We start from the raw sequence: 25,494 nt of genomic DNA, 5'->3' as shown, positions 1-25,494 counted from the left end.
CTACTGTTTTATATAGCTTTAGCATAATTTCCTGGCTGTTGTACTCTATGCTTCGATTTATAAAGCCCAGGATCCCATATGCTTTATTAAACTGCTTTGTTAACCTGTCTTGCCACCATCAGAGATTTGTGGACAAATTTCCCCAGGTCTCTCTCTTCTTGCACTTCCTTTAAAAATTGTACCATTTAGCATGCATTGTCTTTCCTCATTCTTCCTACCAAAATGTATCACCTCAAATTTTTCTGTGTTTAATTTCATCTGCCATCTGTCTGTCCATTCCACCAGCCTGTCTATGTCCTCTTGAAGTCTATTTCTATCTTCCTCACTGTTTATTACACTTTCAAGTTTTGTGTCACCTGCAAATTTCAAAATTGTGCACTGTACCCTCAAATCCAAGTCATTAATGTATATCAAAAACAGCAGTCGTCCTTGTACTGAACCTTCCTCCATGCCGATAAACAACAATTCACCACAACTGTTTTCGATCTATTAGCCAATTTTGTATCCACGCTGCTACAGCCCCTTTTATCCCATTGGCTAACAAGGCTAATATGTGGTAACTTTATCAAGCACTTTTTGAAAGTCCATATACACAACATCAACTGCACCACCCTCATCCACCTTTTACCTGATCAAAAAAGTCAACCAGTTAATCAAACACGATTTGTCGTTAACAAATCCATGCTGGCTCTCCTTTATTAGTCCATGCTTATCCAAGTGGCTGTTAACTTTCTCCTGGATTATTCGGCTCAATTTTTCACATGGGTGATTTTTGGCGCAGTTGAAGAGGTACGTACGATTTTTTAGTGGCTGAAATGCGCCAAAAAAAATCCAAATTTTGCGGGAAATAACTTTGAATTTGGAGTAGCACAGATTGACCTTAAGCTCTGAGGGTGGAGCTTAAGTTCTGCGCCAAAAACTGATGATAGGGTAACGAGGGACGCTCAGAAGGGCTGAAGTTAGAAACAAAGGGCTGGGCTGGGCCATCCCGGGCCGAAAGGAACCCGCACCTATCCCGGGCCGAAAGGAGCCCGCACCATCCCGCTGCCTTCAAGGTCAACAGAAAGCAACAAAAGGACGGACAGAACAGCAAGAAAACCAAGCGAAATGCAGCATTGACCAGTGAGGATGTGGAGCCTTGCAACAAGCAACAAGGGTTAAGGAGGAACCTGCGGTGTCGTTTCTGCAAACGAGACAGAGCTGATGTCAGCCACCACATTGAATCCTTGCTGGAGTCGAATACCGACTGGCCTTCAGCCCACCACCAGCCAACGCACAATACTGAGGCTGAATTCATATTTGTGTCAGAGGGGAACAAAAAGTGTTCTCTTCACATAATGAGCCTTTGGATGGTACATTTCACATTCCAGGCATCTGGAGTGCAAAGATTGCAATTGCTCGATGCATTATTCATGACCAACATTTGAATATCTGACAATTAATTGACATAATTATTGCAGTTTATTTTATCCGCCCGAGAATGAATCCAATGCACTTGCTATTTTGAGAGACTCGAATTGCACAAGGGGGAGGAGGGTTGGGGGGGCGAGGGTGGGGGAGGGGGGAAGGAAGAGAGTGCTGTTGGGGGTGTGGGAGACAGTGGTGGTTTACACCACGTTAATCTAACAATCAGTCCCTGACAGGCACATTAGTGTCAAACAGTTAGTTCTTACAAATGAGAGATAATCTAGTCCGAGGTGAGTTATTCAAGTAATAGGTTGGATTAATGGGGTATGATGTTTTCTGAAGGATCAACTTAGTCACAATTAGGTGTTGATGTGTCTGCCTCAGCCGGGAGCCTACACTTGCTTATTTATAAAAAGGGCAACAACTCTCCTCGCTCAGCAGATATAAGACAAAATATCATCGCAAGATGTTTTAGGCCATTTTAAATGATGTGTTTAATGCTTTAGTCCTCTGTTTAATGCTTCCCACCCCTGTCTCTGGCTGTGCCTGCACTGAACTTAACTCTAGGTAAGGTTTTTCAGAACTTACAAAAGTGGACATTTACTCCGTTCTAAGTTAGTTTGGAGTAAATTTTCGCAGCTCAAACTTAGTGGTTGGACACACCCCCTTTTTGGGGGAAAAAAACTGAACTAACTCACTGAAACTGGAGCAAACTAAATGTGGAGAATTGCAATTTCTAGGATACTCCCAAAAAACTAGTTACTCCAAAAAAATAGGAGCAAATCCAGTTGAAACTTGGGCCCAATAATTTCTAAAAGCTTACCCACTACTTACGTTAAACTGACTGGCCTGTAATTGCCAGGTTTATCCTTCTCCCTTTTTTTGAACATGGATGTACTACAGATGTAAGATTTTAACTATATATCTGTGCTTTATTAGAGTAGGCAATAGCATGAGAAAGGAACTTAAACAGCATGCAACATCTTGAGTTACGTGTGCGTGTGTGTGTGTGTGTGTGTGAGAGAGAAGTTGCAGCACCTTGACCTGTTCAACCAGTCTGCAAAGTTCTGGACTCCACCCATATTGCTACAAGGAAATGGCAAGCAGCAAACCAGTTGTGTCTCCCCACAGGGTGTAGGGAAATTGTTAGTCAGTGGAAGGTTGCTGGCACATGTGCCTCCAAGCAGCTGGTGAAAGATCAGTGGAGGATTGGGGGCAAGGCACCACCCATCCTCTCAGCTGCAGGTCCTGGAGAGACCAGAGTAGGGGAAGGGAAGTGAGAATGAGGGATTAAAGAAAGAAAGAAAGAACCAAGGGTATAACTTATCTTAGAAAAGATAACCTATTCTAGACACCGAGACAAGCAACCTTAAAGTACAGAATAAAGAAATCTGGAATGCCTGTTAACAGTATATACTGTATACTGAATTTTATGAAGATTCACCACTTTATTTAAAAATTAAGAGCAACTTGATTTTTTTGACTTTTTTTTTAGCCAGGATATAGTTAATGATTTGGGAGGAAATGGTTATTTATACTCGCCCACTTTACCACATTAAATTGTGCACTTGTTTCACATGGAACCCTTTGAATTGTTAGAGAGAAACATTTTTATCAGTCTGAGCTGGATTCAACTTCAGACCTGAGGGATGAAAGGAGATTATGCTAACCCATTTTGCCACACATTTCAATTTTCTTCATTAAACATTCTTCTCTGACCCAGATATACAAGTGTTTTGTAAGCTCTATATAGCAGGTGTAATTTAGTTCGTAAGTTCCATATGACAGTCCTGTCAAATCTATAAATTTACTGTGTACACCGAATAGTGTCACCATGACACAGTCCTGATCATATTAGTTAATTTAAAAAAATAAACAAAGAAATCTGGTTGTATTTGTGGAAATAATTATAATGTGGCGATACTGGATATATCTTCCTGCACTAAAATATGAAAGTGAAATAATTCCAGAATGTTTTCAAGTATTATGAGTGAGCTTCCAAGTAGATTCCTGCTTTCTTTTTGAAGTTAGTGACTGAGCTGTCTGGCATTTCAGTTAACAGCTTTGGGAAAGAGATTTGTACATTGAGGCTCCCTTGTTCTTTACCCCAGTTTCCTATATAGTTCAGTAAAGGTACTCCAGGGTCCTACTATCTTCAATTTACTATGGATCATTGCAGAACAACCATCAACACAAGTTAAGTATCTGAATCAGTGGGAGGCAAAGCTGCTGTTGGGAAATGGGAAGGGCATAAGGAAAGCTGAGAGACTGAATAGGAAAGTTGCAGATAGGATTTCTATTGAGTTTTTTGACCTTTTCAGAATGAGATTCTCCAAGATAGCTGGAAATAGAACTGTGGCATGTTGTGAAAAGATAAGGCCTTTCACTTTTAATAAAAGGGATTCACTTCATCATGGCTTCATTATTTTTCAAGTGCTGAACAGAAACTCTTTCTAAATCTTGATGGGAGACAAAGGCCAGTAGATTGTCAAACTGCGTGATTTAAATGGGGATGCTTATTAACTGTTTCAATGCATTTCAGAGGGCTATCAGATCCTGTGCCGATGGCCCCAAGTTTCCACATGATTTGCTCCTGATTTTTAGGAGCAACTGGTGTAGAACGGAGTATCTTAGAAATCGGAATTCTTGTCATTTAGTTTGCTCCAGTTCTAGTCAGTAAGAACAGTTTCACTTTGGAACAGAATTTTTTTTTCAAAAGGGGGCGTGTCCGGTCACTTACACCTGATTTCAAAGTTTCGTGAGTGAAAACTTACTCCAAACTAACTTAGAATGGAGTAAGTGAAGATTTTTGTACGCTCGAAAAAACCTTGTCTACACTTTAGAAAATCAGGTGTAGGTTACAAATTAGGCGTAGGGAATGGTGGGGGGCGGTGTTTAAAGGGAAGTTTACAAACATTAAACACTTCAGTTTTACAAATAAAGAGCCGTCATCAATAATAAATGATAAATACATCAATAAATCAATCAATAAATCAATCAAAAAAAATTAATAAGAAATAATTTTTTTTTAAATCAATAAATAAAAAAATTTCTACTTACCGACTGCAGCACCGGGAGCCCTCCAACAGCGTGCTGGGATGCCCCCCTCAGTGTGTCTGTCAGTGTCTGTGTTTCTAACAGCGAGGGGAGGGGGAGGAGGGGGGTAGAGGGAGAGAGGGGAAGGAATAGGGGGGGAGGGTGGGAGAAAGGAGATGGGGGAGGGGAGAGAGAAAGGAGATGGGGGAGGGGGAGAAAGGAGATGGGGGAGGGGGAGAAAGGAGATGGGGGAGGGGGAGAAAGGAGATTGGAAGGGGGGGGGGTGAGGAGGAGGAGGGAGGCTCAACGGGCCGGGCCCGAGACTTCGGGCAGGGCCGTCCCCAGCACCAGATTTACAGGTGGGGGGTGGTGGGAGGGAGGTCGGGTCGGATCCAGTCCGGAGGCGGGGGTGGGGGGAGCGGGGAGCGGGTGTCGGGTCCGGTCCGGAGGCGGAGCGGGTGTCGGGTCCGGTCCGGAGGCGGAGCGGGTGTCTGGTCGGGTCTGGAGGCGGGGTGGGGGGGGGGGGGTGGCGGGTGTCTGGTCGGGTCCGGAGGGGGGGGGAGCGGGTGTCTGGTCCGGTCCGGGGGGGGGGGGGTGAGCGGGTGTCGGGTCCGGGGCGGGAAGCGGGTGTCGGGTCGGGTCCGGAGGTGGGAGGAGCCTTATTCACGCAGCCCCAGTGAGGCCATTCGGCCAGGGCTGGGGGCTGCGTGCTTCAGGCCCCTCCCACACAGTTTCGGGCGCCTGGAGCTACTGCACTTGCGTGCCCACTGTAGCGCGCATGTGCAGAGGTCCCGGCACTGTTTTCAGCGCAGCGACCTGGCTCCGCCCCCTACAGCTCCTGCTGCGCTGCGCCGAGGGCCAGAGGACCTGCAGGGAGGTGGAGAATATGGAGGTTTTTTTTTAGGCGCACTTTTTGGCGCGAAAAACGGTCGTCCAGGTCGGGACTGCGCCGTTCTAGGCGCGGCTTGAAACTTGGGCCCTAGATGTGTGAATGACGAGGAATAACAGAACTGCTCCAGTTATACAATCGTCAAAAGTTATCTCGGGTAATGTGCAGGAGTAGGCCATTCGGCCCTTTGAGCCTGCACCGCCATTCAGTAAGATGATGGCTGATCATTCACCTCAGTATCCCTTTCCTGCTTTCTCTCCATACCTCTTGATCTCTTTAGCCGTAAGGGCCATAACTAAATCCCTCTTGAATATATCTAATGAACTAGCATCAACAACTCTGCGGAAGAGAGTTCCGCAGGTTAACATAGAAACATAGAAAATAGGTGCAGGAGTAGGCCATTCGGCCCCTCCAGCCTGCACCGCCATTCAATGAGTTCATGGCTGAACATGCAACTTCAGTACCCCATTCCTGCTTTCTCACCATACCCCTTGATTCCCCTAATAGTAAGGACTTCATCTAACTCCTTTTTGAATATATTTAGTGAATTGGCCTCAACAACTTTCTGTGGTAGAGAATTCCACAGGTTCACCACTCTGGGTGAAGAAATTCCTCCTCATCTCGGTCCTAAATGGCTTCCCCCTTATCCTTAGACTGTGTCCCCTGATTCTGGACTTCCCCAACATTGGGAACATTCTTCCTGCATCTAACCTGTCTAACCCCGTCAGAATTTTAAACGTTTCTGAGGTTCCCTCTCATTCTTCTGAACTCCAGTGAATACAAGCCCAGTTGATCCAGTCTTTCTTGATAGGTCAGTCCCGCCATCCCGGGAATCAGTCTGGTGAACCTTCGCTGCACTCCCTCAATAGCAAGAATGTCCTTCCTCAGGTTAGGAGACCAAAACTGTACACAATACTCCAGCTGTGGCCTCAACAAGGCCCTGTACAACTGTAGCAACACCTCCCTGCCCCTGTACTCAAATCCCCTCGCTATGAAGGCCAACATGCCATTTGCTTTCTTAACCGCCTGCTGCACCTGCATGCCAACCTTCAATGACTGATGTACCATGACACCCAGGTCTCTTTGCACCTCCCCTTTTCCTAATCTGTCACCATTCAGATAATAGTCTGTCTCTCTGTTTTTACCACCAAAGTGGATAACCTCACATTTATCCACATTATACTTCATCTGCCATGCATTTGCCCACTCACCTAACCTATCCAAGTCACTCTGCAGCCTCATAGCATCCTCCTCGCAGCTCACACTGCCACCCAACTTAGTGTCATCCGCAAATTTGGAGATACTACATTTAATCCCCTCGTCTAAATCATTAATGTACAGTGTAAACAGCTGGGGCCCCAGCACAGAACCTTGCGGTACCCCACTAGTCACTGCCTGCCATTCTGAAAAGTCCCCATTTTACTCCTACTCTTTGCTTCCTGTCTGACAACCAGTTCTCAATCCATGTCAGCACACTACCCCCAATCCCATGTGCTTTAACTTTGCACATTAATCTCTTGTGTGGGACCTTGTCGAAAGCCTTCTGAAAGTCCAAATATACCACATCAACTGGTTCTCCCTTGTCCACTCTACTGGAAACATCCTCAAAAAATTCCAGAAGATTTGTCAAGCATGATTTCCCTTTCACAAATCCATGCTGACTTGGACCTATCATATCACCTCTTTCCAAATGCACTGCTATGACATCCTTAATAATTGATTCCATCATTTTACCCACTACCGATGTCAGGCTGACCGGTCTATAATTCCCTGTTTTCTCTCTCCCTCCTTTTTTAAAAAGTGGGGTTACATTGGCTACCCTCCACTCCATAGGAACTGATCCAGAGTCAATGGAATGTTGGAAAATGACTGTCAATGCATCCACTATTTCCAAGGCCACCTCCTTAAGTACTCTGGGATGCAGTCCATCAGGCCCTGGGGATTTATCGGCCTTCAATCCCATCAATTTCCCTAACACAATTTCCTGACTAATAAGGATTTCTTTCAGTTCCTCCTTCTCGCTAGACTCTCTGTCCCCTAGTATTTCCGGAACGTTATTTGTATCTTCCCTCGTGAAGACAGAACCAAAGTATTTGTTCAATTGGCCTGCTATTTCTTTGTTCCCCATAATAAATTCACCTGATTGTGATTGCAAAGGACCTATATTTGTCTTCACTAACCTTTTTCTCTTCACATATCTATAGAAGCTTTTGCAGTCAGTTTTTATGTTCCCAGCAAGCTTCCTCTCATATTCTATTTTCCCCCTCCTAATTAAACCCTTTGTTCTCCTCTGAATTCTAAATTTCTCCAAGTCCTCAGGTTTGCTGCTTTTTCTGGCCAATTTATATGCCTCTTCCTTGGACTATCCCTAATTTCCCTTGTTGGCCACGGGTGAGCCACCTTCCCCGTTTTATTTTTACTCCAGACAGAGATGTACAAAACATTGTTGAAGTTCATCCATGTGCTCGTTAAATGTTTGCCATTGCCTATCCACCGTCAACCCTTTAAGTATAATTCGACAATCTATTCTAGCCTATTCACGTCTCCTATCATCGAAGTGACCTTTCCTTAAGTTCAGGACCCTAGTCTGAATTAACTATGTCACTCTCCATCTTAATAAGGAATTCTACCATATTATGGTCACTCTTCCCCAAGGGGCCTTGCACAACAAGATTGCTAATTAGTCCTTTCTCGTTACACATCACCCAGTCTAGGATGGCCAGCCCTCTAGTTGGTTCCTCGATGTATTGGTCGAGAAAACCATCCCTAATACACTCCAGGAAATCTTCTTCCACCGTACTGCTACCAGTTTGGTTAGCCCAATCTATATGTAGATTAAAGTCGCCCATGATAATTGCACGCATTCCTAATTTTTTGTTTGATGCTGTCCCCAACCTTACTACTACTGCTTGGTGGTCTGTACACAACTTCCACTCGTGTTTTCTGCCCTTTGGTATTCCGCAGCTCTACCCATACAGATTCCACATCATCCAAGCTAATGTCCTTCCTTACTATTGCATTAATTTCTTATCTAACCAGCAACGCTATCCCACCACCTTTTCCTTTCTGTCTATTCTTCCTGAATGTTGAATACCCCTGGATATTGAGTTCCCAGTCTTGGTCACCCTGGCGCCATATCTCCGTAATCCCCAATTATATCATATTCGTTAACAGCTGCCCGCGCAGTTAATTCGTCCACCTTATTATGAATACTCCTCGCATTGAGGCACAGAGCCTTCAGGCTTGTCTTTTTAACACACTTTGTCCCTTTTAGACTTTTGCTGTAATATGGCCTTTTTTGATTTTTGCCTTGGGTTTCTCTGCCCTCTACTTTTACTTTTCTTCTTTCTATCTTTTGCTTTGGGAAATGTGGAAATGGCTCAGATCTTAAACAATTATTTTGCTTCCGTCTTCACAGTGGAAGACACAAAAACCATGCCAAAAATTGCTGGTCATAGGAATGTGGGAAGGGAGGACCTTGAGGCAATCACTGTCACTAGGGAGGTAGTGCTGGACAGGCTAATGGGACTCAAGGTAGACAAGTCCCCTGGTCCTGATGAAATGCATCCCAGGGTATTAAAAGAGATGGAGGAAGTTATAGCAGATGCATTCGTTATAACCTACCAAAATTCTCTGGACTCTGGGGAGGTACCAGCGGATTGGAAAGCAGCTAATGTAACGCCTCTGTTTAAAAAAGGGGGCAGACAAAAGGCCCGTAACTATAGGCCGGTTAGTTTATCATCTGTAGTGGGGAAAATGCTTGAAGATATCATTAAGGAAGAAATAGCGGGACATCTAGATAGGAATAGTGCAGTCAAGCAGAAGCAACATGGATTCATGAAGGGGAAATCATGTTTAACTAATTTACTGGAATTCTTTGAGGATATAACGAGCATGGTGGATAGAGATGTACCGATGGATGTGGTGTATTTAGATTTCAAAAAGGCATTCGATAAGGTGCCACACAAAAGGTTACTGCAGAAGATAAAGGTACGCGGAGTCAGAGGAAATGTCTTGGCATGGATCGAGAATTGGCTGGCTAAGAGAAAGCAGAGAGTCGGAATAAATGGGTCCTTTTCGGGTTGGAAATCGGTGGTTAGTGGTGTGCCACAGGGATCGGTGCTGGGACCACAACTGTTTACAATATACATAGATGACCTGGAAGAGGGGACAGAGTGTAGTGTAACAAAATTTGCAGATGACACAAAGATTAGTGGGAAAGCGGGTTGTGTAGAGGACACAGAGGCTGCAAAGAGATTTAGATAGGTTAAGCGAATGGGCTAAGGTTTGGCAGATGGAATACAATGTCGGAAAATGTGAGGTCATCCACCTTGGGGGAAAAAACACAGTAAAAGGGAATATTATTTGAATGGGGAGAAATTACAACATGCTGCGGTGCAGAGGGACCTGGGGGTCCTTGTGCATGAATTCCAAAAAGTTAGTTTGCGGGTGCAGCAGGTAATCAGGAAGGCGAATGCAATGTTGGCCTTCATTGCGAGAGGGATGGAGTACAAAAGCACGGAGGTCCTGCTGCAACTGTACAGGGTATTGGTGAGGCCGCACCTGGAGTACTGCGAGCAGTTTTGGTCACCTTACTTGAGGCAGGATATACTAGCCTTGGAGGGGGTACAGAGACGATTCACTAGGCTGATTCCAGAGATGAGGGGGTTTCCTTATGATGATAGATTGAGTAGACTGGGTCTTTACTCGGAGTTCAGAAGGATGAGGGGTGATCTTATAGAAACATTTAAAATAATGAAAGGGATAGACAAGATAGAGGCAGAGAGTTTGTTTCCACTGGTCTAGGAGACTAGAACTAGGGAGCACAACCTCAAATACGGGGGAGCCAATTTAAAACCGAGTTGAGAAGGAATTTCTTCTCCCAGAGGGTTGTGAATCTGTGGAATTCTCTGCCCAAGGAAGCAGTTGAAGCTAGCTCATTGAATGTATTCAAATCACAGATAGATAGATTTTTAACTAATATGGGAATTAAGGGTTATGGGGAGCGGGCGGGTAAGTGGAGCTGAGTCCACGGCCAGATCAACCATGATCTTTTTGAATGGCGGAGCAGGCTCGAGGGGCTAGATGGCCTACTCCTGTTCCTAATTCTTATGTTCTTATGTTCTGCCCTCATTTTACTTCCCTCTCACTTGCACGAAGAAAAGTAAAAGTGGAAGGCAGAGAAACCCAAGGCAAAAATCAAAAAGGGCCACATTACAGCAAGGTTCTAAAGAGGGAGAGAGGAAATGTGTAATTACAGACCGGTTAGCCTGACATCAGTAGTGGGGAAAATGTTGGAATCAATTATTAAAGATGAAATAGCAGGGCATTTGGAAAGCAGTGACAGGATCGGTCCAAGTCAGCATGGATTTATGAAAGGGAAATCATGCTTGACAAATCTTCTGGAATTTTTTGAGGATGTAACTAATAGAATGGACGAGGGTGAACCAGTGGATGTGGTGTATTTGGACTTTTGACAAGGTCCCATACAAGAGATTGGTGTACAAAATTAAAGCACATGGCATTGGGGGTAATGTAGTGACGTGGATAGAGAACTGGCTGGCAGACAGGAAGCAGAGAGTCTGGATAAACGTGTCCTTTTCAGAATGGCGGGCAGTGACTAGTGGGGTGCCGCAGGGCTCCGTGCTGGGACCCCAGCTATTTACAATATACGTTAAGGATTTAGATGAAGGAATTGAGTGTAATATCTCCAAGTTTGCAGATGACACTAAGCTGGGTGGCGCGATGTGAGCTGTGAGGAGGACGCTAAGAAGCTGCAGGGTAACATGGACAGGTTAGGTGAGTGGGAAAATGTATGGCAGATGCAGTATAATGTGGATAAATATGAGGTTATCCACTTTGGGGGCAAAAACACAAAGGCAGATTATCTGAATGACAGCAGATTAAGAAAAGGGGAGATGCAACGAGATCTGGGTGTCATGGTACCTCAGTCATTGAAAATTGGCATGCAGGTACAGCAGGCGGTGAAGAAGGCAAATGGCATGATGGCCTTCATAGCTAGGGGATTTGAATATAAGAACATAACATAAGAATTAGGAACAGGAGTAGGCCATCTAGCCCCTCGAGCCTGCTCCGCCATTCAAAAAGATCATGGCTGATCTGGCCGTGGACTCGGCTCCACTTATCCGCCCGCTCCCCATAACCTTTAATTCCCTTATTGGTTAAAAATCTATCTGTGATTTGAATACATTCAATGAGCTAGCCTCAACTGCTTCCGGGCAGAGAATTCCACAGATTCATAACCCTCTGGGAGAAGAAATTCCTTCTCAACTCGGTTTTAAGTTGGCTCCCCCGTATTTTGAGGCTGTGCCCCCTAGTTCTAGTCTCCCCGACCAGTGGAAACAACTATATCTTGTCTATCCCTTTCATTATTTTAAATGTTTCTATAAGATCACCCCTCATTCTTCTGAACTCCAATGAGTAAAGACCCAGTCTACTCAATCTATCATCATAAGGTAACCCCCTCATCTCCGGAATCAGCCTAGTGAATCGTCTCTGTACCCACTCCAAGGCTAGTATATCCTTCCTTAAGTAAGGTGACCAAAACTGCTCGCAGTACTCCAGGTGCGGCCTCACCAATACCCTGTACAGTTGCAGCAGGACCTCCGTGCTTTTGTGCTCCATCCCTCTCGCAATGAAGGCCAACATTGCATTCGCCTTCCTGATTACCTGTTGCACCTGCAAACTAACTTTTTGGGATTCAAGAACCCCCAGGTCCCTCTGCACCGCAGCATGTTGTAATTTCCCCCCATTCAAATAATCCCTTTTACTGTGTTTTTTACCAAGGTGGATGACCTTACATTTTCTGACATTGTATTCCATCTGCCAAACCTTAGCCCATTCGCTTAACCTATCTTAATCTCTTTGCAGCCTCTCTGTGTCCTCTACACAACCCGCTTTCCCACTAATCTTTGTGTCATCTGCAAATTTTGTGACACTACACTCTGTTCCCTCTTCCAGGTCATCTATGTATATTGTAAACAGTTGTGGTCCCAGCACCGATCCCTGTGGCACACAATTAATCACCGATTTCCAACCCAAAAAGGACCCATTTATCCCGACTCTCTGCTTTCTGTTAGCCAGCCAATTCTCTATCCATGCTAATACATTTCCACTGACCCCACGTACCTTTATCTTCTGCAGTAACCTTTTGTGTGGTACCTTATCGAATGCTTTTTGGAAATCTAAATACACCACATCCATTGGTACACCTCTATCCACCATGCTCGTTATATCAAACAATTCCAGTAAATTAGTTAAACATGATTTCCCCTTCATGAATCCATGTTGCGTCTGCTTGATTGCACTATTCCTATCTAGATGTCCCGCTATTTCTTCCTTAATGATAGCTTCAAGCATTTTCCCCACTACAGATGTTAAACTAACCGGCCTATAGTTACCTGCCTTTTGTCTGCCCCATTTTTTAAACAGAGGCGTTACATTAGCTGCTTTCCAATCTGGGAGGTCTTACTGTAGTTGTACGGGGCCTTGATGAGCCCTCACCTGGAATATTGTGTTCAGTTTTGGTCCGCTAATCTGAGGAAGGACGTTCTTACTATTGAAGGACTGCAGCGAAGGTTCACCAGACTGAATCCCAGGATGGCAGGACTGACATATGAGGAGAGACTGGATCGACTGGGCCTGTATTCACTGGAATTTAGAAGGATGAACGGGGATCTCATAGAAACATATAAAATTCTGATTGGACTGGACAGGTTAGATGCAGGAAGAAAGATTCCCGATGTTGGTGAAGTCCAGAACCAGAGGACACAGCCTAAGGATAAGGGGTAAACCATTTAGGACTGAGATGAGAAGAAACTTCTTCACTCAGAGTTGTTCACCAATGGAATTCCCTACCACAGAGAGTTGTTGGTGCCAGTTCATTGGATGTATTCAAGAAGTTAGATATGGCCCTTATGGCTAAAGGGATCAAAGGGTATGGAGAGAAAGCAGGAAAGGTGTACTGAGGTGAATGATCAGCCATGATCTTATTGAATGACCTACTCCTCCACCTATTTTCTATGTTTCGATGTTTCCCATCCCCCTGCCATATTAGTTTAACCCCTCCCCAAAAGCACAAGCAAACACTCCCCCTCGGACATTGGTTCCAGTCCTGCTCAGGTGCAGACTGTCTAGTTTGTATTGGTCCCACCTCCTCCAGAACCGGTTCCAATGTTCCAGGAATTTGAATCCCTCCCTCCTGCGCCACTCCTCAAGCCATGTATTCATTGTAGCTATCCTGCAATTCCTACTCTGACTAACATATGGCACTGGTAGCAATCCTGAGATTACTACCTTTTGAGGTCCTGCTTTTTAAATGCTGTTCACTGCAAATGTAACTTTCATTTGTTGTGCAATGCAATGTGTGTGACAAACAATCTAATGGTAAATATCTAGGAGCATCTAACCCTTCAGGAGGCTATTGTCTAGCAATAGCGCCTTCCATCCATGCAGCTTCCCATGGTCTATCTTCAGTTGCCTGTTTCGGCCAGCATTTGTTGCATTTTTGTTGCTACCAAGTGTAAAAAGAATTGTAATTTCAGTACAATTGCTGAATTGGCAGTGGGGACAGGAGAAAACAAATCATGAAAAATAGAGGGATATGAACTCTGACCTCCCAAGTTCTGTCCATAAACACTCTTGTTATATTGAATAGCCACCTCGGCAAGCTAAAACATTTTATCATTTCATAGTGGCAGGTTGCAAATCAATTGGTGCCTCCAGGTGTTTTCAACATCTTTATTTTTCTACTTTTGTTCTTGTATGCTGCTTTTAAATACAATCATTGCTCCTTTTCCCTTTGACATCAGCAATTTGGTGTCATCATTTTAATGTGCATCAGAGTTGACAAAAGCTATTTTATAATCCTGAAAATGTCCAGCTGCTTTCCTTTTTAAAACAAGAACAGGAAAGACGTAGTTTTGATAACCTACGGTCCCAAAATATGTTAGGATTTATCACAGTAATGTTTCCGTTACCTGGAAAATAAGATCTTTGTGACAATAACAGATTTTGAAAGTATAAATATAATCTTTATAGCGCAGCAGTATTCAGCTGTACTAATACTATATATTGACTTGGGTGGATAAAAATGTTAAAGAACTTGCATTTATATAGCACCTTTCACACCCTTAGGATGTCCCAAAGTGTTTTACAGTCAGTTACCTATAGTCACTGTTTTGTAAGCAAACGCAGAAGCCAATTTGTATGGAGAAACTTCCAAAAACAGCAGAAAGATAATGTCCAGTTAATTTGGTTGAAGCATAAGTATTGGTCATGACACTGGGAGAACCTTCCTGCTCCTTTTTAGAATAGTGTCATGGGATCTTCTACATCGATCTGAACAAATTCAATGGTGAATTAGAAGGTTGTGAGATAAAGTCTCACTCTGGAAATTGTGAACATAATCTAGGCTGATAGTGCAGCACACCTTCAACACTGCAATGAACTGTCAGGTGCTGTCTTTCAGATAAGACATTAAACTCAGGCCTGTCTGCCTGTTCAGATGGATGTAAAAGATTCTATAGCACTCTTCCAAGAGCGGGGAGTCTCCTAGTGTCCTAGCCAACATTTATGCCTTGGTTTAGTTTTGTCAGGAGCAAAGACTTCACAAATTTGTTTTGTAATTTCTCACTCAGTGGACTGCTACTACTTTATTATTGGTTTAAAAAAATGTCTGCCTCCAAGTTAGAATAGCTGCTGAAACATGGTTAATGGAAACATAGAAACATAGAAACATAGAAAATAGGTGCAGGAGTAGGCCATTCGGCCCTTCTAGCCTGCACCGCCATTCAATGAGTTCATGGCTGAACATTCAACTTCAGTACCCCATTCCTGCTTTCTCGCCATACCCCTTGATCCCCCTAGCAGTAAGGACCTCATCTAACTCCTTTTTGAATATATTTAGTGAATTGGCCTCAACAACTTTCTGTGGTAGAGAATTCCACAGGTTCACCACTCTCTGGGTGAAGAAGTTCCTCCGCATCTCGGTCCTAAATGGCTTACCCCTTATCCTTAGACTGTGACCCCTGGTTCTGGACTTCCCCAACATTGGGAACATTCTTCCTGCATCTAACCTGTCTAACCCTGTCAGAATTTTATATGTTTCTATGAGGTCCCCTCTCATTCTTCTGAACTCCAGTGAATACAAGCCCAGTTGATCCAGTCTTTCTTGATAGGTCAGTCCCGCCATCCCAGGAATCAGTCTGGTGAACCTTCGCTGCACTCCCTCAATAGCAAGAATGTCCTTCCTCAGGTTAGGAGACCAAAACTGTACACAATACTCCAGGTGTGGCCTCACCAATGCCCTGTACAACTGTAGCAACACCTCCCTGCCCCCGTACTCAAATCCCCTTGCTATGAAGGCCAACATGCCATTTGCTTTCTTAACCGCCTGCTGCACCTGCATGCCAACCTTCAATGACTGATGTACCATGACACCCAGGTCTCTTTGCACCTCCCCTTTTCCTAATCTGTCACCATTCAGATAATAGTCTGTCTCTCTGTTTTTACCACCAAAGTGGATAACCTCACATTTATCCACATTATACTTCATCTGCCATGCATTTGCCCACTCACCCAACCTATCCAAGTCGCTCTGCAGCCTCACAGCATCCTCCTCGCAGCTCACACTGCCACCCAACTTAGTGTCATCCGCAAATTTGGAGATACTACATTTAATCCCCTCATCTAAATCATTAATGTACAGTGTAAACAGCTGGGGCCCCAGCACAGAACCTTGCGGTACCCCACTAGTCACTGCCTGCCATTCTGAAAAGTACCCATTTACTCCTACTCTTTGCTTCCTGTCTGACAACCAGTTCTCAATCCATGTCAGTACACTACCCCCAATCCCATGTGCTCTAACTTTGCACATCAATCTCTTGTGTGGGACCTTGTCGAACGCCTTCTGAAAGTCCAAATATACCACATCAACTGGTTCTCCCTTGTCCACTCTACTGGAAACATCCTCAAAAAATTCCAGAAGATTTGTCAAGCATGATTTCCCTTTCACAAATCCATGCTGACTTGGACCTATCATGTCACCTCTTTCCAAATGCACTGCTATGACATCCTTAATAATTGATTCCATCATTTTACCCACTACCGATGTCAGGCTGACCGGTCTATAATTCCCTGTTTTCTCTCTCCCTCCTTTTTTAAAAAGTGGGGTTACATTGGCTACCCTCCACTCCATAGGAACTGATCCAGAGTCAATGGAATGTTGGAAAATGACTGTCAACGCATCCACTATTTCCAAGGCCACCTCCTTAAGTACTCTGGGATGCAGTCCATCAGGCCCTGGGGATTTATCGGCCTTCAATCCCATCAATTTCCCCAACACAATTTCCCGGCTAATAAGGATTTCCCTCAGTTCCTCCTCCTTACTAGACCCCCCGACCCCTTTTATAACCGGAAGGTTGTTCGTGTCCTCCTTCGTGAATACCGAACCAAAGTACTTGTTTAATTGGTCCGCCATTTCTTTGTTCCCCGTTATGACTTCCCCTGATTCTGACTGCAGGGGACCTACATTTGTCTTTACTAACCTTTTTCTCTTTACATATCTATAGAAACTTTTGCAATCCGTCTTAATGTTCCCTGCAAGCTTCTTCTCATACTCCATTTTCCCTGCCCTAATCAAACCCTTTGTCCTCCTCTGCTGAGTTCTAAATTTCTCCCAGTCCCCAGGTTCGCTGCTATTTCTGGCCAATTTGTATGCCACTTCCTTGGCTTTAATACTATCCCTGATTTCCCTTGATAGCCACGGTTGAGCCACCTTCCCTTTTTTATTTCTATGCCAGACAGGAATGTACAATTGTTGTAGTTCATCCATGCGGTCTCTAAATGTCTGCCATTGCCCATCCACAGTCAACCCCTTAAGTATCATTCGCCAATCCATCTCAGCCAATTCACGCCTCATACCTTCAAAGTTAGCCTTCTTTAAGTTCTGGACCATGGTCTCTGAATTAACTGTTTCATTCTCCATCCTAATGCAGAATTCCACCATATTATGGTCACTCTTCCCCAAGGGGCCTCGCACAACGAGATTGCTAATTAATCCTTTCTCATTACATAACACCCAGTCTAAGATGGCCTCCCCCCTAGTTGGTTCCTCGACATATTGGTCTAAAAAACCATCCCTTATGCACTCCAGAAAATCCTCCTCCACCGTATTGCTTCCAGTTTGGTTAGCCCAATCTATGTGCATATTAAAGTCACCCATTATAACTGCTGCACCTTTATTGCACGCACCCCTAATTTCCTGTTTGATGCCCTCCCCAACATCACTACTACTGTTTGGAGGTCTGTACACAACTCCCACTAACGTTTTTTGCCCTTTGGTGTTCTGCAGCTCTACCCATATAGATTCCACATCATCCAAGCTAATGTCCTTCCTAACTATTGCCTTAATCTCCTCCTTAACCAGCAATGCTACCCCACCTCCTTTTCCTTTTATTCTATCCTTCCTGAATGTTGAATACCCCTGGATGTTGAGTTCCCAGCCCTGCTCATCCTGGAGCCACGTCTCCGTAATCCCAATCACATCATATTTGTTAACATCTATTTGCACAGTTAATTCAAGTGTGGCATATTTATAAAACTGAATGTCCGAGATATAGAATAATTTGGTAATCCTAGCATTCTTTTGTATGTGCGTGTTAGGTTTACCTGATTGTTCAGAGGGTAAATACAATGCAGGGAGAGGTACTGCACAATCCAGACTCATTAGTTCCCGGGTTCAAACTCTGACCTGTGCTGAGTTCGCTGATTTCAGATGAGTGATGGTGATATGCTACAGATGGCTCCTGGTTCTCCTTGATGGAAAGAAAAGAGAGTCTGGGTTTGCTATCCGCTAATCTGAATAGTATGTATGACATAGATAGAGTCCTCCTCACGGGATTTGTCTGTCAACACTCAGACTCGTACATGAAGTGTGCATGTTTGGTACGAGAGAGCTGCAGCAAGCAATGGAAATTCAAAGGAGCTGCTGCCATCAGAAGAGAAGAAAAGGTTTTGCTTCCCAATTTGTTTTCTTTTAACCACCCTTTCCTACTAGGGGTGGGGGCGGTGGTTTATGTTGGAGTATACATGCCATGCCATGCCCAAGTGTCCATTCTTCGTGTGTGTCAAGCAGAGGGGTCAATAACCAGGGGGCATAGATTTAAAGTAATTGGTAGGAGGTTTAGAGGGGATTTAAGGAGAAATGTTTTCACCTAGAGGGTGGTGGGGATCTGGAACTCACTGCCTGAAAGGGTGGTAAAGGCAGAAACCTTCACAGCATTTAAAAAGTACTTAGATATGCACTTGAATTTGCCATAACCTACAAGGCTACGGACCAAGAGCTGGAAAGTGGGATTAGGCTGGATGGCTCTGTCGGCCGGCACACACAATGGGCTGAATGGCCCCGTTCTGTGCTGTAAACCTCTGATTCAATGTGAGTCTATACAATGAGGGTTGAGTTATTAGACTATGTGGAGCATCATGGCAAAGCCCTCCTGTCAGTCTCTGAATTAGCAATAAGAGATGCTGCTGAGAAAAATTGTAGACATATTTTTCCCCTTCCTCTACTTTTTCTCCCCTTGGAATCCCCTTCTGGGCCATACATCTCCAACAGCTAAGAGATTGCATGGTAGTTTGCTTTGTAGATTATTCTCAATGCCACTGCTGCCACAAGATGTGCAAGAGCAGTCTGGAGTTGACACGGGATTTTTTTTCCCACAATCCTGGCCCCTCATGAGTCTGGTGTCTCCCACATACAGGAAAGTTGAGATTGGGAATTCTGTAGAGAAGATTCAAACCTGCATCCCTTTACCACATGGTGATGCACCTCGATGCATTATACATCCCAAGTTTTGAAAGTGGAAACACTGCAGTCAATCCATGTTTCTTTTAAAATGGCATGCTGTACCTAAGCCAGCGCTTCTCAAACTGGGGTCCGAAGAGACTTTCCAGGGGGTCCGTGGCCAGAGGTAATTTTAAGCCTGCTCCTCTTTATAACACCGGCACTGATTCAGTTCTTGTGAATTATTCTCAACTGCTGAGCCTGCTTCCACTGAGGCCCACAGCGCTCTCTCACTTTGCAACGAGCGCTCCCTGCTGGTCGAGTAGATTCCTCTCTCTTGCGCTGCGACCCTATGCCATCCTCTCGACACGTGCTCAGAGCGCCTGCGGGGCCCTTCAAACACGTGCCCGAACGTGTTCATGCAAACCTGTACAATCCCACAGTGCAGCGATTACAGAACATGCCAATGGGACAGTATGGCGGTGAGTCATGCTTCCAGCAACATCCCAGCATGTGCAGGGCTGCTCGTGCTCCCACTTACCTTGGCCAGCCTGCTGATCGCTTTAAAAATTGACCAACACCAAGTGGCTAATAGTGGGCATCTGTTGCTGTGGAGTACCCAGAATTGGGGCGAGAAGCAGGCATGCTCATCTCAGATAGATATCTAAGTAAATACCTGTTTTCTTAAAAGTATTATTAAAACACCCTTTACATGCATAACTTTCATTTTATATTCTATAGTATTATAATTTAGATGGGAGGGGGTCCGTGATTACTAATCGATTTGAAAAGGGGTCCTTCAACCAAAATGTTTGAGAATCACTGCTGTAAGCCACCATTGCATAGATTGCTACCTAATACAGATACAACGTCCGAAATCCAGAATCCTCAGCAATGAGTCCATGCCAGTTTTTGGGTTTTTCTGGATTTTGGACAAGAAAATCAATAGTCTGAAATCCGGAATCCTCGACCGAATCCATGCTGGATTTTGGGTTTTGCCAGATTTCGAACTTCGCCGATTCAAACCAATCCTTGGCTTGCCGCCCGCCGATTCCCGCAGCCCCCCCGGTGCTGCACTTTTTACCAGTTTCCTTGCCCCGATGTGCCCATTTTGGCCACCTGAAAAATGCCCGGTTTTGGGACAATAATTCCGGACGACCCCATCAGCTAAGCACAAAATGTCCGGTTTTCGGACAATTCCGGTTTTCAAAGTTCTGGATTCGGGATGTTGCACCTGTATAATATACTGGCTCCGATTAGTGTCAAAGTAACATTTGATACAGGTACAGCGTCGAGAATCCGGAAGCCTCGGAACAGAGGTCGCTCTGGATTCTGTGTATTTCCGGAATGTTTTTATGATGTCCTGAATCTGGAAACGCCCGAACCCAGGTTCATGTACTTCCAGACTTCAGAACATCTTTCCGATGTCCCGAGTCCGGAAACACCAGGTAGCTAGAGGAGGGGAGGGGGAGGTTGGGCGGCCGAGTTGGTGGGGGGAGCGATCGGCCTGAGGCGCGGGTGAGTTCGGCGGCCCGAGGCGGGGGCGAGTTCAGTGGCCCTTGGCGGGGGCGAGGTTGGCAGTGGCAGCCCAAGGCGGGGGCGAGATTGGCGGCGGCGAGGGTGGGAGCGGCCCGATACGGGGCAAGGTTGGCGGCAGGGGCGAGGTTGGCGTTGGCCTGAGGCGGGGCAGACCAGAAAAGCCTCTAGTCCACCTGGCTAGTGCCGAAAACCAAAACTGCTCAGTTTCCCATTCTCTCAAATATTTGGCAAAAGTGAGAACACAGATATTACTGAATTCCTTATCTTGGCACCTAATATTGAGTTTGATAATATAAATATTGCACAAAACAATGGGCAAAGTTTTGATGGCTAATATTGAAATAATGAGGTTTAGCAATGCCTTATAACTAAATGTTTATTTTATAGCTTATGGTGCCTTTTGCAGATACAGTATAATGTACAAAAATAAATACTTTTATTAGAGGAAGTGTAAACCCTTTTACAAAGGGTATGTAAAACCTTAAAAGTTATGTATTTATGGTGATCCAAAGTTGATATATTAATGTAACTGATCTAGTAACAGCAACCTGTTCAACAAATCCTACAGCAATGCAATTTACTTTTTTCCTTTGAGCTGCATACTTTTTGTAATGAATTGATGGGACCGTTAAATTTAATGAAGAATAATGACATAGTATAGTACTTGTACTGTCTACGTAACATATGGTTTATTTGCCTATCCTCCAGATAACTTGAACCTATGACACCTTATTATAAACATTCTTATATTTAAATATGATAAAACCACATTATGCTCATTACAGAAATTGTACTGCAACAGATTTTACAAAACCATGTACTGTTGATTTTTTTTGAATAATTGTTTCTCCGGAAATGGGGACATCCATGCAAACATTTAAACTTTTCAGTTTTTGTAGATGGTTTAGAATATAGAATAAGACCCTATTAATAGGGTTATTTTTGTCCCTATCCTTCACGATCAGCACTGCATTTTTGCTGAATCAATCCAGTGCAGAGGATGGTTACTGTTAGTTTTGACCTTCCCTTAGATTTGCTGTACAATTGTAGATTTGTTTCAACTATCTCCAGCTGTAAAAAGCTACAGCAGAGAGCTATAACAAGCTATCTGACATTTAAGCTTTTTGAAAGTTTTGAATATTGAATTGAAATTAAAATTTCAAGCATGCACACCAAAAGTCAATGAAAGTAGCATGTGTTAACTTTGTCTCTCTCTTTAGATTTTGGGTAATAATTTAATCAATCCTGCAATAGGGTGTCTGTGTTCAGTTTTCTAATCATATTGCTATTGGCAAGATTTGAACTGTAGTGAGGCTAAAGAAGCCTCATGTTTAGTATGGCGAAGGTAAAAATAAAATGCAATATATGTAATTAGTGTGCAATTAATAAAAATATGCAGTGATACCATTGGAGCGTTCTAATGTCTCCTGAGAGAGACCCCCAGTTATGGTCTAATACATTTTGTCGTTACACTTTGCTGTTGCTTTAAGTTTTGGAACTATTCCCTCCAAAAACATTTTTGCAACAATTATGAACTTTTTGTTTGTCTCATTATAGTCACGCCAGCTTGGTGCAAAAGAAAAGTTCAAATATTTGGATCAGTTAAAAGTATTAAAATTTTTTGCAGCCAAATGCTTATTGGTTATGTTTGGAGTGAGTAATAGATGAACACTGGCAAATTTGTTAGAAGTGAATTTTTGTAGTTTTTTTTTGGCTCAATGTTACTAAAGTTTTGACCCCAGCAATCAACGAATCATGCAAAGCTGAGTGTATTTTACCTTGATAAGACCAGTGTCTGCATTCTTCAACAGAAAATTGGCATCTGCTGAGTGTGCAGAACTGGAGGAAATGAGGTGTGGAATGGAAAATGTGTTTTACCTCATTAATTCATCATCTTGGAGAATCCAACATGTTCACTGTCAAATGATTAAGTATTGCATATGCATTTCAGAATATATCCCCTGGATGGCAGAAAAGGCAGGCTATTTCCTACATCGATCAGCACTGTGTTTTCTGCACCATTGCTTGAAATCCTGGACTGTGTTCTGATACTATACTAGCAGGCTGTGCAGATTATTTTCTTGTCTTGCAGGGGGAATTAACGTTGAATAGTTGGCCTAAAGCTTTATAATTGACCTAGTGGCTCTTGTTACAAAGACTTGGACTTCCACCAGACAGCTGTGCAATTTGAAACCCAGGCAATGGCATTCACTCTCTAACTGCATTGGTGAATTTTGAAAAGAAACTCACAGTAGTCACAGGGCACCAACATTTTGGACCAGAACCTTTCTGGTATTAGCCCTGTTGGTAAACTATACATTTGATAAGTAAATTACAGTATAAATATTTAAGGAATCAAGATGTGCCCCATTGCTGCTAGCTTTAGAAATGGAATAGGGACAGTAAAACAATTAAGTAGACTTATCACCATGGGCCCCAAGTTTCCACATGATTCGCGCCTGATTTTTAGGAGCAACTGGTGGAGAACGGACTATTTTAGAAATCGCAATTCTCCACATTTTTTTTTCTGCAGTTCTAGTCAGGTAGAACAGTTCTAGTTTAGAACAGAATTTTTTCTTCAAAAGGGGGCGTGTCCGGCCACTGACGCCTGATTTGAAAGTTTCCACAGTGAAAATGTACTCCAAACTAAAGTAGAATGGCGCCAGTGAAGATTTTTGTAGAACTGAAAAAACCTGTTCTACACATTAAAAAATCAGGCGTAGGTTACAAATTAGGGGGAGGGGGAAGGGGAGGGGGAGGGAGGGTGGGTGGTGGGTGGTGGGTGGTGGGTGGTGGGTGGTGGGTGGTGGGTGGTGGGTGGTGTGGGGGGGGGGCGGGGGGGCGGGGGAGGAGAGAGCTGGTCTCGGTGGGGGGCGGGGGGGCGGGGGAGGAGAGAGCTGGTCTCGGTGGGGGGGGGGGGAGGAGAGAGCTGGTCTCGGTGGGGGGGGGGGGGAAAGAGCTGGTCTCGGTGGGGGGGGGGGGGGGAAGAGAGCGGGTGTCGGGTCGGGAGGGGGGGGGGAAGCGGGTGGCGGGTCGGGGGGGGGACGACGAGTGTCGGGTCTGGTTGGGCGGGGTGCAGGAGCTGGCCGTGGGAGGAGCCTCATTCACGCAGCCCCAGTGAGGCCATTGGGCCAGGGCTAGGGGCTGCGTGCTTCGGGCCCCTCCCACACAGTTCGGCGCCTGGAGCTACTGCACTTGCGTGCCGACTGTAGCGCGCATGTGCAGAGGTCCCGGCACTGTTTTCAGCGCAAGGACCTGGCTCCGCCCCCCCCCACAGCTCGTGCCGGCTGCGCCGAGTGCCACAGCACCTGAAAGTCGGTGGAGAATACCGAGGATTTTTTTAGGCGCGAAAAACGGGCGCCCAGCTCGGAGGGGCGCCCGTTTTTTTTCTTGTGGAAACTTGGGCCCCATGTAACTGCAAATCTCTGGGTTAGTGAGTTTTATGGTACTTATGGAGCTATGGTAAACGGCTTGTTGGGGAAGCGATGTGAGATTTGCTTACTGGCAATTGCTGGGCTGATAGACTTGAGATATTGATAGTGGCTATTGAGGGGTGCAAAGCCCAGAATGTCCTAGCCGCAGGAACAAGTGGGATAGGGTAGGGGGATAGCAATAAGTGACTTAAAAATTGAAAACAAGATGTGCAGGATATATGATTCTCATTGCCCTGCGATGTACACTGCTCCAGAGAGTGGCTAAAAGACTCTGCTTTATTGCCATTGAGTTGGCTGCTGTCGGAACTACATTCCCCCGACGTTGCAAGTAAAATTGTACACTCATCGTGTCCTAATTCACTCTGACAGAGAGAATTGCTCTGTCTGTGTATTTTGTCACTGCACTATTTGGAATGGGAGAAGGTAGAAAAGTCCCATTGTTTTTTCAGAGTTACTTCTGTAAAATGAATTCATGTATTCGCATAGCGCCTCGTATCATCATCTGTTTTTCAGGCAAAAAATTAGTACTAACTGCTATGTAGGCCACTAGGCTTGTATAGACATGTAGGTAAATGGTTTGGTATAAATACTGTTTCAGACTGTAATGAACCATTCAGTGATTTACCAAACTGTTTTGCTTTTGTGAATTCCTGACATTGTAGTTTGTGATTTGTTTTGCTGTGCTATAATTAAAATATTTAATAGAAAGGCTTGTAAAGTACTATGGGTGCAGTACTGCCACAAGTAAAACTTTACACCAAAATTCTGTAACGCAAGTTTACAAAAACTAAGTATTCTAGACAAGGGCACTATTTTGCAGTTTCTATAATAATTGACTTATATTGTCAAATGTGATGCCCAAAATAGCAGTAAAATCCTTGGAATCCCATGTAGTAAAATAGGAATTTAAGCCAATGTCCCTAATCATAAATTTACACACTCATGGAATGAGGTCTTGAAAACACTACTAAAACTTTGTAATAATAGAATATTGCATACAAACTCATTATAAAGCAGTGGCACTGGCTATATATATAGAGAAAATATTTGTCTTTAATTAGAATGAATAATGGGTGCAACAAGGCATTTGGTCTTGAGGAGAAAATTTAAATATTCTGACCTACACAAGGACTGAACTACAAAATGTAAACCAGGATGCATTTTGATCCTTGAAAAAGATATAGTTCATTGCCTTGAGAAAAATATATTTTTGGACAGGAGTTTTTGGTCCCATGTGCATGTATAATTTCATGTTCTGCTGTTTGCCCATTTATGAACATTTGTCATCTAAGTAATAAAACTATGCTTTATTGTGGATTCATCAAACTTCACGACTAACTGCATAAACCTTGGGTTTGCCTCTCCTCGTTCTTCCCAGCACTCTT

General features: G+C 44.2%; 1 protein-coding gene across 2 annotated transcripts in view; it reads left to right on the top strand.

Annotated features, from left to right (window-relative positions):
* The window catches only part of pskh1 (protein serine kinase H1), a 77,001-nt gene that overhangs the window by 43,863 nt on the left and 7,644 nt on the right, over positions 1 to 25,494 (top strand). The gene's annotated exons all lie outside the window — the stretch shown is intronic.

Source organism: Pristiophorus japonicus, chromosome 13 (genome assembly GCF_044704955.1).
Source record: "Pristiophorus japonicus isolate sPriJap1 chromosome 13, sPriJap1.hap1, whole genome shotgun sequence".
Taxonomy (NCBI): Eukaryota; Metazoa; Chordata; class Chondrichthyes; family Pristiophoridae; genus Pristiophorus; species Pristiophorus japonicus.
The sequence above is the reverse complement of the archived record's forward strand: the minus strand, read 5'-3'. Positions and strand labels throughout refer to the sequence as shown.